The 18,548-nt window shown below is 42.2% G+C and overlaps 1 long non-coding RNA gene across 3 annotated transcripts in view; it reads right to left on the reverse strand.

Moving 5' to 3' along the window:
• The window catches only part of LOC120806058, a 96,391-nt gene that overhangs the window by 56,745 nt on the left and 21,098 nt on the right, over positions 1 to 18,548 (reverse strand). For 2 of the 3 annotated variants that reach the window (XR_005709629.1, XR_005709630.1), the window contains exon 2: positions 16,499 to 16,575. This is a non-coding gene — a long non-coding RNA (uncharacterized LOC120806058). Of the gene's footprint in view, positions 1 to 10,020; positions 10,103 to 16,498; positions 16,576 to 18,548 lie in introns of those variants that run through there. The other variant, XR_005709631.1, reaches the window with a different exon arrangement.

Raw genomic sequence — 18,548 nt, forward strand, 5'->3', positions numbered from 1 at the left:
AACTTGCTTCGTCCTCTTTCTTTCTTTTTGTAGAATTTCCTCAAAACATTTACTAATTGCTGTTTTCTATGTGTATAAACTTAGTTAAAGTTCAACTTAGATTCAAGAGAATGTTTTTACTGAGAAGAGAGCATTTCTGCACTGTGGTTACTTTTATTTCAAAGATGTGAGTACTTCTTCCACACCTGAATAAAAGTAAAAGTTGTACTTCTTATTAACTACCTATACCTGCATGTACCATAAGTATGAATGTTAACATCGTTGTATGTGGGGCTCCTGCACGCGGCTTACACCACTATATGTTTATGTTTTCCTGTTATTTTGATTTTATACTTATTTTTCCTGCCTTTTCATGTTAAACCTTTGCTCGTCAAGTGACAAATGGTGAGTCTTGCTGTTAAGGAAAGTTAATGTTGAGGATTATGTTTGTATAAAAATCTGTTAAATAGGAGATAAATGAGTGAAAAAAATGACCTGTTGCCGCACGTACGATAACTAACAGTTGCCCTGTGGCGTTAAGTCATCGGCTGACAGTTGTACAGATTTCGCAGTGGCAGCAACTTCAAAATTGTGGCTCATCATGGCAGTCGATCTATCTGTTCATTTCCTTAATTAGGACTTTTAGTTGTTGAGGTAAATGCCTTTTTAATTCATTAGTAATATCTTTGTAATTAGTAACTATTAGGCTCATCAGCTGAGGACAACTTTCAGGTGGCTTATCAAAAGCAGATTAAACATCATCAACAGACTAATGTGGGTTTGATGGTGCTGCGTACGGAGTCTTAACTAATGACAGCGCTCTGCTCTCAGGCTGAGTGGCCCCATTAAATCAGCCTGCCCAACTTAATGTTAGGAGGTGTTAACAGATTGATTCGCTTAATCTGTTCAACTACATCAACAGTCAGCATGGGGTAGGTCAGCGGCCACCGTGTGTGTGTGTGTGTGTGTGTGTGTTAACCAATTTCACAGTCCATAGTCATGCACAGTTAAACTCTGCAGCGGCACAGTTTTGGGCAGAGCGGCCCACGATGAGGGAGGGTGAGGAGAACTGGGGGTTGCTGCCTGTGCTGTCGGGCAGAATGGCAATCTTCAAGTTCATTCAGCGTGATTAAACCAGAGCAGGGACTTTTCTTCCCGGCTAATTATGTGGAAATTACAAAAACAATAAAGCATCTGGTAGTCATTCTTCCTCTTTCACGTTTTCCTCAATATTGTGACAGGCTGATGCATTGTGGGTGAGCCTCGGCCCCCTGCACCGAGGCAGCTCGGAGCTGAGGTCAGCAGAGAGCAAATAGATGAATTTATAACTGTGCCTTTTCACAGCCTGAGGAGCGGGGATCATTGTCCCAAGTCTGCCCCCCACCCCTCTGCTGTTCCACCCCAGAGACCACCACTTATTCTGAGGACACCCAAACTGAGCTCAGCCTGGCTCGCTAATACCAGCACACCCCCCCCAGCTGTAAGACACAAAGAGGGAAGGCAGGGGAGAAAGACTGTGAACCCCCTCCACCTCCCGGATTGGCAGGCCACCCTGGTAAAGGCGCCGTGTTTTCTAAATCTTGTGTGCTGAATCTGTGGAGGCAGACATGTCACAGCGACGGCGCTCACAAAGAGCAGGAAGTCATGTCCAACCATCACTCACTGAGCCCCCCCGAGAAAACACCGAGGAACCTAAGAACAAAACTCCTAAAAACAAAACACATTCTCTTCTCCTTATTAGATTAATTAAACAACACTTTATGTCCCCCTGTGTGTAATCAGTATATGTATAAACTGCTTTATTTATCTGTATAATCGCTATATAAAGACGTAATTAACTGATTAATTTCAGGGCTGAAAGTAAAAATTATTTTCATCATCAATTAATCTGTCCATTATTTTGTCGCTTAACTGTTGAAAGATAATAGTGAAAAACGTCCTTGAAAAGTTTTCAGAGCCGAGGATGGACTGACTCCATAAAACAATAAATCTGACATTATTTCATTTATATTTTATTAACTCATTATAAAAATGTGTTACCCATTAATTGACTAATTGAGAAAATAATACGCATATTAACTGATGATGAAAGTTTCTGGGAAAATTCTCCACTAAGATCTTTAATAAAGTTGTGTGGGTTTGTACAAAGTTTGGTTGTACAGCATGAGGTTGTCATGACTGAGCCTCCAGTCACATTTTCTCTGTCAAGTTCAGACCTTTACTCACTTTAGTCACAAACATCTGCAGTTCTGTGACAAACTCAATCTGCCGCTTGGATCCTGTGATATGGTCGAAAGCTCCACAACAAGTGAGTAAGTGGACCTTGACTTGAAATCATTTTGTCAACTGGAAACAGGAGTTTGACCAAAACAATATCTGAACTCAAGGTCCACTTACTAGCTTTTCCAAAGCTTGGTGATAAATGAGCAAACTCCATCTGCTGAGGAAGGCAGAGAGATATGGTCCAAAGCGTCAAAAAAAGTAAGTAAGCTGACCTTGAGTTTTTTTTTTTCTGTCCAAAGTCAAATGACTGTTGAAAATGTACAGTTTAACAACATGATTTTAATAATGTGATTTTGATTGAAGTTTCGAATGTTTTACTTTCCTAATATCAGACAGTTCTGCCAAACCCTGGATACATTTAATGACGATGTCTTTTAAAATTCTCCTTTTCTGAAATATCCAAAGTTAAGAGCTACTACTGCTACTGCTACTACTGCTACTGCTACTAATGCTACTACTACTCCTGCCACTACTCCTGCAACTACTGCTACTGCTGCTACTACTGCTACTGCTGGTACTACTACTACTACTACTACTGCTGCTACTAGTACTGCTGCTGCTACTACTGCTGCTGCTACTGCTGTTACTACTGCTACTGCTACTACTACTACTACTGCTGCTGCTGCTACTACTGCTACTACTACTACTGCTACTGCTACTGCTACTGCTAATTATATGAATGTGAACATGAAAGTGAATTATAAATTTTTTCTTGGACGTTGCTCTTCACCCAACTGCCTTGGATGAAATCATAACAGCTACTGAGTATTCACTTCGATAGATCCGTCTCCATGACAACTGAGCAAACTACTTCTGCTGATGAAGTCCATGTGACACTGCCGAAAGCCCTGAAAAAAAGCTAGTGAGTGGACCGTGGCGTCAGCCTCACCTGAAAGCAGCAAGTGCCCCTTGGACATTTTTGCCCTGGATTTCACCTGAGAGGCTAGATGCAGGTTCCTCTACCCCAGCAGATGTTAAAGGTTTTCTTTCATGCCCCCTTCAGTAGCCAGAAAAAAACAAAACCATTCATGCCCACCACCACAAAAAAGACAAAGCTTGTTTTTAATCAGTCATCAACAATACCGAGGAAACTAGTAATAAAACGGGTCAGGTGTAATTGTACTGAAGTAAACATTAGCAGGATAGCCCTGCTAGCATCAGAGCCCTTTTGTTTGTCTGTTAGCACACGAGTCATATTCATGCAGCTTCAGGATTGCTCAATATTACCCACCCCTGGTCATCCATGACTCTGACGGTGGCTCTACACCAGAGTGGCCCAACCCCCAGTTTGAGAACCACTGCCTAGGTGAATCTGAAAGGCGAAAGTTGTTGTCGCTGTATGCAGCCTGAAATACATACCTGCAGACAAGACTGAGGGTTGAAAGACGTCCTGTATCTGTATTTTTATTTAGGCCTACGGGTAATATTCTCCCACAAAGACACTAGACTTGAAAGAAAAAAAAAAAGACAGAGCCTTTTGTTGTAAAGATGCAAATACAACATGATCATGAAGTATCAGGGCTCTGACTCAAAAAATGATTTGAAGAGGTTTACATAGTACTACCACCTCTGATACTATATAAATATAGTAACAAAATAGTACATTATAGAGTGTAATTGTATATTTATGTTTTTTTTTTCCACAGGTTAAAAGGAGAACCACGGCTTTTTTGAACTGTGACGCTCAGATTGTTTGTCAGTCCAACATATTACAACTAGTAGATCAAACACGTTTTCTTTTTCTTCTTTGAGAGTTAATCTCCGTCTCAGATGTCTTTCCATCTCGCTTCTCACCTCATATCCACCCGTCTCCTCCACCTGGTGTCCAACATGTCTTCCTCCACAGTTCTGCTGCGACCCGCCTTAATTAAATGTGCACTTCATTAATGTAAATTGGGGGGTTTTAATGCCCTTGTTGAAATTCTGAAGAAAGTGCAGTGGCCTCGCGAAATGCTCCAGCATCATTGCAAATTAGATTAGGGACCAAGAAAGGCAGTAAAATTAGAATGATAATGGTTGATATGGCTCCCTGACAGGCATGACTATTCAAGGATCAATGGGATGTTGAATGCTTTGGCGGAGCCCACTTCTCAAAGGCCGGGGGACAAACGTCAGCCTACAGATGTGCCTTTTGGAAGCACTTGAAATTAGTTTAATTTGGTAAATGGTAGGGATTTAGAAGCTTTTAGCCCGACTGTAACAAGACAAGAATACATTGAAATGTTTTGCCGTTCTTTTATTAGCATAAAACGGGGCTGGGCCAATTTGCATTCCCAACAAGCCCATTTCCTTCCCTCCATCAGAGGCTTTTTTTCCTCCTCTACGAGATTGCATTTGCATTCTCTCCTCCGCCTGCTGCTCAGAATGAACGCTGTTTTTTAACCTGCTGTAATCTTTTTAAAGGGGAGGGGATGGCTTGATTTTATTCCCACTAATCTAATCAAAGACACCAATTACAAGGTAATTTTGATTAAAGTCCAATACCTCTAACGAGGATAAGAACATTCTCGTTCCTGATAAGACCTGAGCTCTTTGGGCCTGTCAGGTTTGGGCGAAATCATAATCTCTGACAAGTTCAAAAGCTAAAATATGTAAATGTCACCGTCACATACTTAAAATAACAGTGTGTGAGTAGGAGGCTGATGATCAAGCGGCTTAAACAGACTGTGTCCTTTATTCAGCCTCCTGCAGTCTGACATCATTGACCTAATGGCTTTGTGGGTAAACACACAGAGCTGGCCCACTTCTCGAGGGGGGGGGGGCATGCAGTGGAAGGGGAGGGGATATTTAGAAAGAAAAGTTTAAGATTAAAGCCAAAGGGCACAAACAGACAAAAGTGATTGTTTAAAACTAAATAGTTCCTTGCTGATAGACCGTAAATAGACCGAACTCTATTAATCCCAAAAGAGAATTACTGTGTTACACCGGCCAAAACACATAAAATGCAAAATAATGGGTTGTACAAATGAAACGGTAAAATGACCAACAACCACAACCTGCCGCCGCAGCCCAGGTGAGGCAGCGAAGGACCAGGAACCACGGCAGCAACATCACCTGTACAACCTGGTCCGGCTGAGCGCTTTTCACCACACTCATCCTCAGAAGCTCAGGGCTCGTAAACCATTCGATTCAATTCAGTTTTATTCATATGGCAGCCAAATCACAACAGAGGTTCTCTCAGGGCACTTTTCATGTAGAGCAGGTCTAGACCGGACCCTTTATAAACAGACAATCACATGTCAGATATAACATTAAAAAAAGCTCCAACTTGGAACGCTGTGTCAGGCAGAGACGTCTCTGGCTAGAGCTGGTCTTACAGCTGCCAAGCGACTAATAGCGTGACTTCACAGACACAGCAGAGCATGAAACACTGGGCTGCCAAAATACACCCAAACAAAAACAGAGGACATTTCACACTGTGAAAGAAGCAATTACTATAATAAAATCCTTAATATAACTGTTCTCCATGTCAATAAGGTCCAGGCAGGGCAGATGGGGCGGTTGGGGTGGGACGGAGCCAAAGGGAGGGGTATGTCTCATGTCTTTTTTTTTTTTTTTGTCAGTTGCTTGTCAACTTTGTGCTGATTAATGCAAGAACATTTGTGATTATATTAATCTACTTAATTCCTGATCTATCAACTTGTAACCTCACCCCTATAATCATGTTTAAATACCAATAAAAAAAATCAATTAAAAAAAAAAAAAAAAGATTTTTGTGAATCAATTGAGAATCATAGAGGATATCTGCAGTTGCAGCTGACCTCCCCAATACGTTTTTATTTCTAATAGAATATGTGTGATTCAGTCAATCCAGGATCAAACGCCGGGTACTGAAGTGGTCTGCAGTACTGACATTCACTTGATGCTCTTTTGTTTTGTTTTTTTTTTAAACCAGCAGCAGGACGCAGGTCATGGCAAAGTTGCAACTGGCAGCCCCATAATTAATCAGCTTCCACTGTAATTAAGGTGTCCATCAACAAGCCAGGCAACGGCGTTCGCACCCCGGAGCCACGGAGGCCTCGGGAAATCAACCTGCAGGAATAATGAGTTCACCTTTAACTGGCTTAGTAACAAATAAACACCATGTTACAGGCTGAATGCACAATTCGTTAGATGGATCATCAGGGTCTGCAGCGGTTTGGAGATTCACCTCAGAGCTTTGAAGCAAGATGTGGTCCGACAGATTCGTCTAGAACTGGTCCTCATTCTCAGCCCTGAAACCTCCTCTGGTGGTTTAGCCAGTTTTCTTGGGTCTCCGTCCTCAAATGTCCTGACATGGGAGATATCTAGGTGTCCCTTTTTGATTCTGCTTTAAAACTCGACAAAGAGATAAACTCTTCGGTCGTGACTGTTGGTCCATACTGAAATATCTCAACAGCTATTGGATAAATAGTCATGTTGCCTTGGGGGTTTGTACAGACGTTCACGGTTCCCAGAGGACGAATCCTGCTGACTTTGCTGAGCCTCAGACTTTTCCTCTAGCGCCATCATCAGGTCAACATTTTAATTTCTCCAACACTTTGGTTTATGACCGAATACCTGCAGAACTAAAGACATTCCCAGACTTTATAGGAGGCGTTCGGACAGAAAACAAAGTGAATTTTCACCTTTCACCTTCTTTGGACACGGTCCTCTCATAAAAATGACCCCTCAGGTCGTCCGTGCAGCAGCTTGTTAAGACCCATGGTTTCATTTTATTGTTAAGTGACATCTAGTGGCTACGTGAGACAGTCTTTTCAGCAAAAGCCCCACGTGACAGCGCCCCCTAGTGGCCATAGTAGTTACATTGGTATTCAGGTAGAAGTCAGGTAACGTTGTTATATAATCAAGAAAACACCAGACTGTGAAATGGCACACCGCTGTTTGTTTCCCGCTTCAAACCGACAGTCAGTTTGTTCTTTTAACCCTAACCACGGTCTTCTATAACCTAGAGGGTCGGGACAAACGACATATATGGTCGTTTAGGTTGCAGGACCGGTTGTTCTTTTGCACAAACTTGACCACTGGACCTATTACGTGTGTTTGACCCAAAGGGCCAATGTACCACCTCGTCAGACGTTAGCTGTGAGCTAGCTAGAAACAGACGCACTGTGTTTTTTAGTTCAGCCTGTGACTGAACTCTGAAGTCAGAAAAAACTGCAGTTCTGTTGTTAGTTTTGTTATAAACCACTTATGAAATGTTTATATAAATATATAAAATAATAAAGACGCTTAAAGCGTTGTCATAAGATTTGTTTTTTAAATGTATGTATTTACTTTTTAATTTCTCGAGTATAACACAGTATAATCTGCCTAAAGATGAATTTTACGGTCGGACAAAGAAGAAATTAATTTATATAAGTGTTGACCGGGACAGGGCCTAAAATGGACCCCTGCAGCACACCTGTGTATTTATTTAGTTGTTTATTTTCTCAAAGTCCTTTCTTCTATTCTAGTCACACTTATTTTTTTTAACTGTGCCTTCTACATTGCATGTTTTTTTTATGGTTTCCAAGATTTTGTGTAATACATCGCTCTTGTTGTCTTGGAGTCTAAAAATGCGCTTCTAGCCACTTTGCATGCATAATCTTCTGACACCCACCTGCCGGGGTGCTGTCGAGCAAGACACTGGATCCCAACCAGCTGCATGGCTGCTACTGCAGCTGACCTTTGACCTTTCTGAGCAAGAAAACAAATTAATTTCTCCTTCTGCCGATCAATAGCAATTTAGTAAATTAAAATGTTGTGTTTCTATATAATGCCGCATTGTTTGATTGGATCTTTCCACACTTTTTGTTTTAAGACAGAACCCCCCCGCTCAACGTCTCCCTTTTATTTTTCAGTTGTTCTATAACCTTGAGCAATCTGCTCATTGCTAAAAGCAGGGCGAGTCCACCGAGCAGTCTCTAAATGCAGCCATTCTTCGGCGAGGAGGCCCAGCCCCTGCAGCCGTGGATCAATGGTAAAAAGTGGAATTAGTCATTCTAAATCATGCAGCTGTGGTCGAAGAGAGCTCCTCCAAAAATCATTAAACAATCATGTATTCCCATTGATTTATTCTAAATACCTGAGGAGAGAGCAGATTAAAGCAGGGGAAGAGGCGGCTAATGCAGATGAAGCAGCTGAAGGATGGGGGGTCCTCAGGGAACGCTTTTGTCCTAATCAGAAGGAAACAATACTGCTGCAATTACCAGCCTAAGCAGGTCTATTAAGGCTCCTTCACTTGACATATTTATGTATTTCAGATACTGCAGGCCACATTAAATGGAGTTTACTCAGGCACTTTTACATTTCTGCAGTGGATACACCAGGGACAAGGTGAACAACCCATCTGCTCCCGCGTTGCGTCTCCTGTTGTGCACCACAGCAGATATTAAATACAGTAAAGGAAATCAAACCGCAGGGCTTTGTTTCAGACAGAGTGAGAACATAGTTTGATACTCGAACCGTTTCTTAGACCAGCGGTGCCAAACCTTTTTGGTTTACGGCTGCAACTAGATTATTTTCATTCTTTTATCGTGATCAGGCTGCCAATTATTTTCTGGATTAATCAACTGCTTGTTTGTTCTATAAAATGTGAGGAAATGGTGAAAATTGTCAGTCACAGTTTTCCAGAGGCCAAGGTGACGTCTTCAAAGTCCACAACCAAAAGATATTCTGTTTACTATCTAAAAAGGACTGAGAGAAGCGGGAACCCATTGCATTTTTGCATTTTGGGCATAATCTCTTAACAAAAAAAATTCCCTAACTCGATAATTAGAATTGTGACCAATTAATTTTCTGTCAGATGATCAACTGATCCTTTCTTCCTTTTAAAAGGAACGAGGTAAGTACGTGACCTCGTGGCCTTGTCACAGGAGGAATGGTTCATCCCTAAACCGACGTTCTCAGATTATTTCATTCTATTCGTTCGGTGTCATTGTTTAATAAGAATCTTCTTATAATACTTCTCATAAAAACATGATGTCTCATGTAGCGCTGTAACTAGCGATGATTTTCATTACCTATTAATCTGCAGATTACTTTCTCAATTAATCGATTCAGTGGTTGGTTTACAAAATGTCAGAAGATAATAAAAAATCACAATTTCCTACAATCAGGAAAAAGCCCAACGTGGCGTCTTTAAAATGTCTCCTTTTCTCCGACAACCAGTCTAAAACCTAAAGATACTGACTTTACGGTCACATGAGATAAAGAAGAGCAGCTCTTCGAGGTAGATAGATCATTTTTTCTTTTTTCAATTAACTTTTTATCAAAATAGTTGCCCATGAATTTTCTGTCATCACACTAATCAGTTAAATTGCCTAATTGTTTCAGCTCGATTCTTATGGTCGCGTTTACACTCTCAGTTCTTTGTTATGATTCAGGAAAGATGGTGGTCTTGGTTGAAGTGTCTGTACTGTATATTTTTATAACACCAATGTATTGCATAATGCAGCCAAACAGCCAGGTGTTTCCCTCAGGAGCTGGTAGAGAATAAAAAAACAGAGATAAAAGAGAGGGAGCACTGGACCTAGACTCATCAGGTGGACACAAACACCACTTGTTGTTTTTGGTGGCTTACAACTGCTCTATAAAGCATTTGTAAATTATTAAGCATTAATAAAGCCATTAGTTTCTACTAATAAACTTTTCATAAAGGGTGGCTTATTACAAAGTGGTAGCAACACCTTTTTGAAAGGTGAAAAAGGTAAAAACTATCCACTATTTCACAATAATGAAACAATAACTAAAGGAAAATTGAAGCAGAATTTGTTTATTTTCTTATTTCCAATCGTGTTGATCACCTCGCCACCCCTCAGAGTTGTCCTGCGACCCACTGGCGGGGGCTGGGGGGCCTTATCCTCGGGTTGTGAAGCCACTGCATCAGACAAATTTCAGGCTGGGAATCATTTCTCTTCAAGAGATTATCCACAAAACCACTAAAGGTATTCATGACATAGGCTATATAGATGTAATTTGATTGATTCATTTATAGCCGCCAATTGTCTCATAAAATACAGATTAATAGAAAATATCAGTTTCCATTCAGAGGCATGAATATGATGGGAAGCCAGATACCCAAAACTACAAATTGCAGAGATTTAAATAAGTCTCGCAACTTGTTTCTTATGAGACTTTAAAGCCTTGTAACTTATTCCCTCGGAGAAAATATTAATCAGGGCAGATTAAGCACTCGGCACATTTGCTTAATGTCTCCGAGGGGATGGGAAGAGAGCATATTTCAAATTACACATCTATAACAAAGCTTTTACATCTTAGCTGAAGTCAGAAAGGCCCCGCCGCCTGAGAGCTTTACTCAAATCCTCCGGCAGAAATAATGAGCGAGGCGACACAGCGGTGAAAGAGACGCACAACACTTTGAGGATTTGGAGAGATTAAACAGACTCTGATTTAAGTTTTCACAGTCGAGTGTCGCAGTCACACTCTGACTAAGTCAGAGAAGTCAAATGCATCTTTTCATCTGCCCGTGTGGTCACTGTAAAACATATGGAGCTGTAAGTCTGACGGCCGTGGCCAGCACATTAATTCAGAGCGAGGGATCCTCTCTTCAGCTGAGCAAAGAGTCATTGTATCAGTGCCGTGAGGAGCCGATGTGCTGCTGTTTAAACAGCTGGGAGTCAACACACACCCTGGTCGCGGGAACGACCACTGTCATTCGAGTCGTCCGGCAATTCCTGCACATCTTCTTAGGACAGACGGAAAATAATCCTGTCGTTTTAGAATTTCTTTCCTTGGCCTGGCCGTACATGAGCCTTTTACAGCTAGAAAGTGTGCTTCAATAGGTTATCGAGGGCTGTTTTCATGACAATTAATCTGCCAAATCATTTCTCATTAATCACTTAGTCTGTCAAATGTCAGAAAATAAAGAAAAAGAGTCCACGGTGATGTTTTCAGACGTCTTGGTCTGTTTGACCAGCCGTCAGAAGCCAAACGTGTTCAGTTTACCGTCATAGAAAACTGACAAAATTACAAAATTCTCACGCTGGAGAAGCTGGAACCGAAGAACTGTTGCAAGTTTTTAACTGTTTTTGCTTGAAAAATTACTGAAACAATTAGTCGGTTATATTGGTTGCTGATTATTTTTCTGTCGATCAACAGCTGAATAGTTTTACTAATCATTTCGGCTCTCTGAGGAACCCCACTCTGGGCCAGCAGTGTCACGAATGACAAACCAAAGGGAAAAGGAGCGGTAGTCCTCACAGCGAAACCTGGGAGGTCTGATGCAGACCCTGTGTGCAGTTTTTCCTCTACACCTGTACACAACCTGGGCTGGATGTGCACATCACCAACCCTCTTTACTAACGGCAAGACATCAATAGGAAACTGAAATTCACCGCTATAGAAAGGACAGGACACAGAAACTAAAGAGGCATGGAAACAGACAAACTCATCATCAGCATTCATAAGACGTGGTCCTCTACTACTTCAATATTACCATGTCTTCCCCAGTCCAATCGCAAGCTTGTCGAAATCTACCCTGACATAACGCCGAGTTATTGCTCCTCTACTAGTGGAGCCTCGGATCCTTGGGCCGGACCCCTCTGGCTGTTCCTAAGACCCGGCTCAAGACTAAAGGAGACCGGGCTTTGACAGTCAGGGCCCCGCAGAGACCCTCGGCTCTGGAACTCCCTGCCTGAAGATCTGAGACTCAGTCACATCTTTTAAATCACCTCTTAAAACTTCTTTTTCTTTAATTGGCAGCACACTTTCTGTCGTCTTTTTCACTACTGTTGTTTTTATTGTTTAATTTTTTTAAAAATCTTATATTTGGGGCATTTTACTCAATTTTATTTAGTTTTATTTAATTTTAAACGTCTAATTTTGCTGCCTTATTTCTATTTTCCTAATGTTGTAATCCTGTTGAAAACCATGTGACTTTGTTTTAAAAGCGCCGTATAAAAAAAGATTACCATTAGTATTATCATTATTATCGTTATCATCATTATTATAAGTGTGGATGAGATGTTAGCAGCTGTTCTTATAAGTCAACTCTGAAATCAACATATTTCTTTCAATAACATGGCAAACGTTAAGTTACAGACACATCAGTCACTGCTGACTGGTTAAAGCAAAACTAAACAAAATAAGCCCGTTCCCGAGAAGACGTCGGCCAACAGGAGCACAACGTTACACTGGATGAACCAAGTGAAACTAAACGGACAATCAGTCTGATTATCAGGATACAATTCAGGCGAGTCCACAGAATCGACATGTTGATCGGCTCCTCGCCTTTCTCATCTGGAATGAGATCCAGACTTAAAGCCTTTAACACACAGTCCATGCTACATAACAGAGATGAGACGTTCGAAAGACGTGGACATTGAGGAGGCAGCGATGGGCCCATGAAAGACATTGTCCAGTTGCATTATGGGAATGTAGGATCCAGTGTTTTTGGACTGAAAGTCAAGATATCATCACCTCTGCTTTTTAACCTGGCTCTAATAAATCCAACTACGTTCTGACCTTTATGCAGGTGAAATACTAAAATACTGGAGTGTGAAACGATCATGGAGACTCCGGTGGTGGTGAACTATAAATCAGAACCTACACTAAAAGGTATCTACAGCAGGACTGCCTCTAACCAAGTGTCACGTATAAACCCATATTAGATGATAATAATTCTTGGCTCGACATATTATGTAAAGAAGCTGACTAGTGAGCTGAAGTTCTGCTCCTCCATTTTCTTTACTCTGACAAGCAACGGGAAAAGAAAATGTCAATTCAACTTTGATGAAATCTCACAAAGAGAAAAAAAACTATTTTTGTGTTTGTGTGTGTGTGTGTGTGTGTGTGTGTGTGTGTGTGTGTGTGTGTCAGCTTTCAGTGCAGGTGTTTGAACAGTATCTTGAAAAAGCGCAGTTATGCTGATGATCGACTGGGCACAAACTTGTTGAGTGGAGCCGTGGAGCCGGTCGATATTTCTTTAGCACAAACACAGAAAATGAAAGCACTTTTAAAGGCTGAGGTGACTGTTCTGCCACAGCAATCTGCATCGAATGCAGGATTGACTGCTCCACCAGCTTTACTATGTGGGTAATCAATGAGGGTAGGGGTTGGGATGTAATGATTAACTCTATATGGGGGTTCCTTAGGCTGCCTGGAGGATGACTGGGGACATGCAGAGCCGGAGGAAGACAAAAGATCCATACCTGCACATTAGCCACCAGTTAACATATTACTATATTACAGTGTTTGGTTTGCAGCCATCTCGGAGAAAGAAGAGCTTAAAAACCTGCTTTGCATAGAATAAATATGACCGGTGCAGCTCTATCAGGATGAAACTTTTGAGATGTATCGTCTGGTTTTCAACAGGAGTCCAAAACATAAAACCTACCACAAACATGCCAAAGAAAAAGGACTCAATAACAACAACAACCTGAGGGAAGCCTCTGTAGTAAGGAAAGTATGCGACTATAGGGAAACAGTCGGTCATAGCATGACTGAAAACAAATGCAATTGGGTGGGCTTTTGCGTGATAAGTGACTTAAAGCCGCTACGATGGGTATTTTTTCTAATGCCGCTGTATGAAATGACATGTGACAAGAAGTGAAAACAGTGTGATGATGTAGGTTCTCTCGTATTAATTAACCCACAGAGAATTGTCAGCTAAATCTGCAGCTCCCCTCGACTTTACGGAGCTTTACAGTGAGTTTCAGCTCATTGTTTCTCCGTTTACTGCTCTGGTTCAGGCTCACCGCTCTCACGGCGTCGTTTTCAGAGAAACAGCTGTAGTAAGCCACCGTCCAGTACCTGCTCAGCAGCAAACAGCAGACAGACCCAGCCAGAGACCAGCCGGTGAACACAGTGGAGCATCTAGCAGCTAAAGAGCCAGATGTTTCCCTCAGGAGCTGGTGGAGACCAAAACCAGAGCTAAGAGAGGGGGAGTGCTGGACCTGGACTCATCAGGTGACACAGACACCAGAACCAGATGAAGGATCATCATGTTGCTCTGTAACTGCTGGATGTGATGAAATAAACAGCTGTTTGAACCCAAGTTTAACATCAACTTAAAAGGTGACGATATGATGATGAATATTTCCACAATCCCACTGGAAATCAGACAAGAAGCTTCAATGAAACAAAACATGCAGGACACCAACGTCTGTAAAAAGGGAAGCTAACCTAACATTAGCAAGATGGAGTTACATGCCGTGTGTGGACTAATACAGTAGGCAGTGCCTTCCCGGCCAACCTCGCAACAGACAAGGACGACACCTGTAACCCTGGTAACATTTAACAACAAAGGTGGAGGAGAAAAGAGAAAAGACAGGAGAAGAGCCCTGGGCTGCTTCCTGTCTTCTGTGCATGTCTTTCATACATGCACAGAAACACATACAAATACAAAATGTCAACTCATCACCTCTGTTTGTTTGGTGGTATTGTCTGTATATGTTGTTACACCTGTGTCAGTCTAATTGCCCCCCACCCCCCACCCCCAATTTCACCAATACAGGCACAAAAACAAAAAGAGCAACAGCTGTAGCCTCAGAAGAGAACATAGAATAAGACGTAAAAATTGTGACTGCAAGACTAAAATGAGACTAAACAGATAAAATATCCCCAGTTAACGCACAGTGGACAGTATTAACACCGATACAAATGCTGAAGCGGCCACATGACAGACAACAGGTATGTTAGATGATGGTGTTTAAGTGCAACATGAGCTGTAACACATCCCTCAGATATCCGTGTGTCTGCCTGTTGTCAGGTCTGCGGCATTAATGTGTCTCTGGTGGCCTCGTGTTGACAAAAGCTAACTGATGACAGCCCAGCAGACACAGCAGTCAGCCATATTGGAGGAAAAAACACTGTTGACCCTGCTTAGATTGGATTTACCGCAAGGCTGGATCCAACCACTGGTAGACATGATGGATTATTGTAATGGCCACCTCAATGGCCTCTTTGTCATGTTTAAATGGCAATACATTTTAGCTGGGAGGGGGGAAATTTAACAACGTAAGACCGAGGAGGCAAATGATGTGTTTGAGGTGTAAATAAAAAAGTGTCACGGGTTGACTTTGTGCTGACGAGCTGCAGGTGGGAGGACGTGTTGGACTCAAGCAGGCTGTGTCTGCCACTCAACCCACTGCGGGTTATTACTATTGATCGTCTTTCATTATGTGCATTAATCAGCAGCCATTAAAAGCCGTTATTATATCTGGCTGGACGATCGCCATGCTCGAGTTACACAGACAGCGCTGGCATTTTCTGATCGTCCATCTTTTCCAGCGGCGAACAGAATAATTCGGTTTGGTTTATTGACAACATGTTAATATATATTTATAAAGTACAACATATATCAGACTTTGACAGAGACAGAACGATAGAGTCCCGGTGCCACGACACACACAAAAGAGACACGCACACGCTATTTCACACACTAACTGGCCGTTGTGCAGTTGGGTTTTGTCGTCCGGCTACAGATCGGCCTCTGCCATTAATTCTTGTGTATTTCACTTCTTTCTAAAATCGTCATATTTGCGTTTTTATATCGTTTTTTTTATGCGCGTAAATGAATTTGCGCAAACTCACTTGCATCAAATCGCCTGTGAGAGACAAAGAAAGCATTTTGAACTGAACTGAATTTATAAAACGGGGAGTAATGTGCAGCGAGACTGTGAAGACCTCACGCAGACTTCGGGTGAGAGGCCAAATCGAAATGGAAAAAAAAAACAGGGTTTAGGTTGACAGTTTCACTGACTGTGAAATGCCCATCAAAGGCACATTTCTAAACTTAATTTTAATTTATTACTGCTGTGCCATTAATTTCATTCTTTATTTCCCCGTGTTGAGGATCTTTGATCTTGTATTTTTGAACAGAAGTGTTGTATGTTAAATGACGGATTATCATCGTCTGCTGATGAGGGTTTATGGGTACATGTGATGGAATAACGATGCAGGTAACAATGCTTTACTTTTTTGTTCTGTTTTTCTGCGAGTGGAAATGAGACACGTGCACATGCGCAGGTGTCACAATGACTGAGTCTTATAAAACAGAACCAAGTGTCCACACTGCTTTATAAAACCAACAGAAAGAATGTGTGCGCATATTTCTGTCTTTGAGTTCGTGGTTCTACAGAGTTTATGTGCATCTGCAGCCTGTTTAAGCAGCTGCCTGGAAGTTCAAACCAGTTTTGTTTGTTTGTAGAGTGAAAAGTAGGTTGCGTTATACAAGTCTGCTACAACTGAGGATTAAAAGTCAAGGAAAGGGTCAGTTTTGACACAGTTAATGTTGAGTTTAACTCAAACTCACCATCAGTAGGTGCAACACGCTGCTGGCTCCTGGACTCATTTCCATCGTTGTCTCTGGCGTTCTCACAGTCCAGCAACCTTTATCAAGACAGAGACAGATACTCAACTTGAGCCCCGTATTTTTAAGCCTCTACTTGTCCACATTCAGTCAAACTGTCCCAGTAAAAGCTGCTGAATCAGCTGCGATCGGCTCCTGTTTGCAGTGGAGCCGTGGATGTTCAGACAACTGTCACCGGATCAATGTGATACGGAAGGAAACTTAAAAACATGAAGATTATCAGGCAGGTTCTGCAGTGATAAGGAGTGTCTTTTTTGCTTCTGATAGAGAAACATTAGAAAATTAAAAGAAAAAAACACGAAGGTGAATCATATGATCAAACATTGTGTTTCAGGAAGCAGACAGGGGAAAAAGCGAGGCTCCTTCAGATAAAGCTCTGGTGAGAAACTCTGCAGTTGCTGTTGGTAGAGACACTGATAGAGACTCAAACTTCCCCCTCAGTCATACTGGTTTGCAGCTGCATTATCTGCTGCATCTTCTCACCCACCAGTCATTAAGTGTGTGACTTGTTGAACTCGCAGGGCAATCATTACACCCTTATCATCAGCTGCGCGGTCTGAACACTCTGTTCCCAAGAAAAGCTGGTACAACACTTAAAGGACCAGACCGTCAGAAAATTCAGGTCCTACATTCCAGGCAGCTTCCATCGATTTCAGCGTCTCTGAAAATTTCACGTGCAGAGACCTGAAACTGGCAGGTAGTCGTTTATCGTTTGCTTGGATTCCGTATTAATTGTTACTATGAGAACAACTACTCACCCTGGGGTCTGCTGAACTTACACTACCCACTGTATTAACCTGAGGCAGTCGCCCATTTTCTCATTTCTTCAGTTTCCTGTTTTGGGGTTCCGGCAGCTATTGCCAGCTAACAGCAAACACACGTCAACAGTCTCAGTCCCGATTGGTTCACACAAGCCCCGTTTGGACTGGATTTATTCAATACTAAATAGGCGGACCAGAGTCCACCTATTGAGGACCCGACCCTTAGAAAAGGTCCCATATTTTTACACTTTCCGGTGTTTTATTGGAAGGCCTGGTCACACCAGCACTTAAAAAGGCAGAATTTTGAATGAGCAACCCAGTAGAGAGAAATCAGAGAGAAGCTCGGAGTGACGTTGTGACTGAGTAGCGCTCGCGGGCTCCCACCTGGCCGCCATGGCGGTGGTTAGCACGCCAGCCACGGCAGTTCTCCAACTAGTCCTGAGATAGGTCACGGGTCACCGAGACTCTCGAAACAAATACGCTGCAAAGGTGCGAGGATTAGGATTTGCTGTGGCACTGTCTGATGTGACCGAGCCTTCGCCGAGCGTGATCAGGTCAGCTCACAGTGTGACAGCTGAAGAAGAAAAAGAGTTAATATCAGTAAACTAATACAAAGGAGAATAAACTCCCCGAAGCCGAGATGATTATGAAACTGAAATTGTTTTCTATTAAGGAACGTTTTCTCTGTCATATGTTATTTGCAGTGTTTTTTTGTTATGTTGACTGTTTTTTTAATCTTATTATTTTATATATCTTTTTAATTGTCTGTTAATTTTGATGTTTTCGTGTCCAAGGATCCCTTCAAAAAAAACCACATGCTGCATCTCGAAAGGACTCTTGAGATAGGTGACCAGGCTGAATCCCTTAGTTTTTGGGACAGAGCTCCACCTCCGGTCTGAGCGCTTCACGGTGCGCCTGGAGGCGGAGGACAGCCGGGAAAGCATCGGAGCGGAGAGCTACCTGTGCTCTAACACAGTCGGGCGGCTGTGTGGAGAGCTATGAAGAGTTTTGTTGCGAGGCGACATGACTGCATGACAGGGAAAAGGAGTGAGCAGGACAGGTTCATCTATTTGGAGATAGACAGAGCTCCCACGCTGGGGCAAACAGTCTATAACAGAATGTAAATGAAGTAGCCTGTGCCAACAAACCAGTACTTTCTCTCTATCATGAATAAATATTAGTAGTTCTCAGTCTCCGGGCCGGGCTGCTTGTTCTCCCACAAAGCCCTGTGT

This window comes from Xiphias gladius, chromosome 20, assembly GCF_016859285.1.
Source record: "Xiphias gladius isolate SHS-SW01 ecotype Sanya breed wild chromosome 20, ASM1685928v1, whole genome shotgun sequence".
NCBI classification, from domain to species: domain Eukaryota; kingdom Metazoa; phylum Chordata; class Actinopteri; order Istiophoriformes; family Xiphiidae; genus Xiphias; species Xiphias gladius.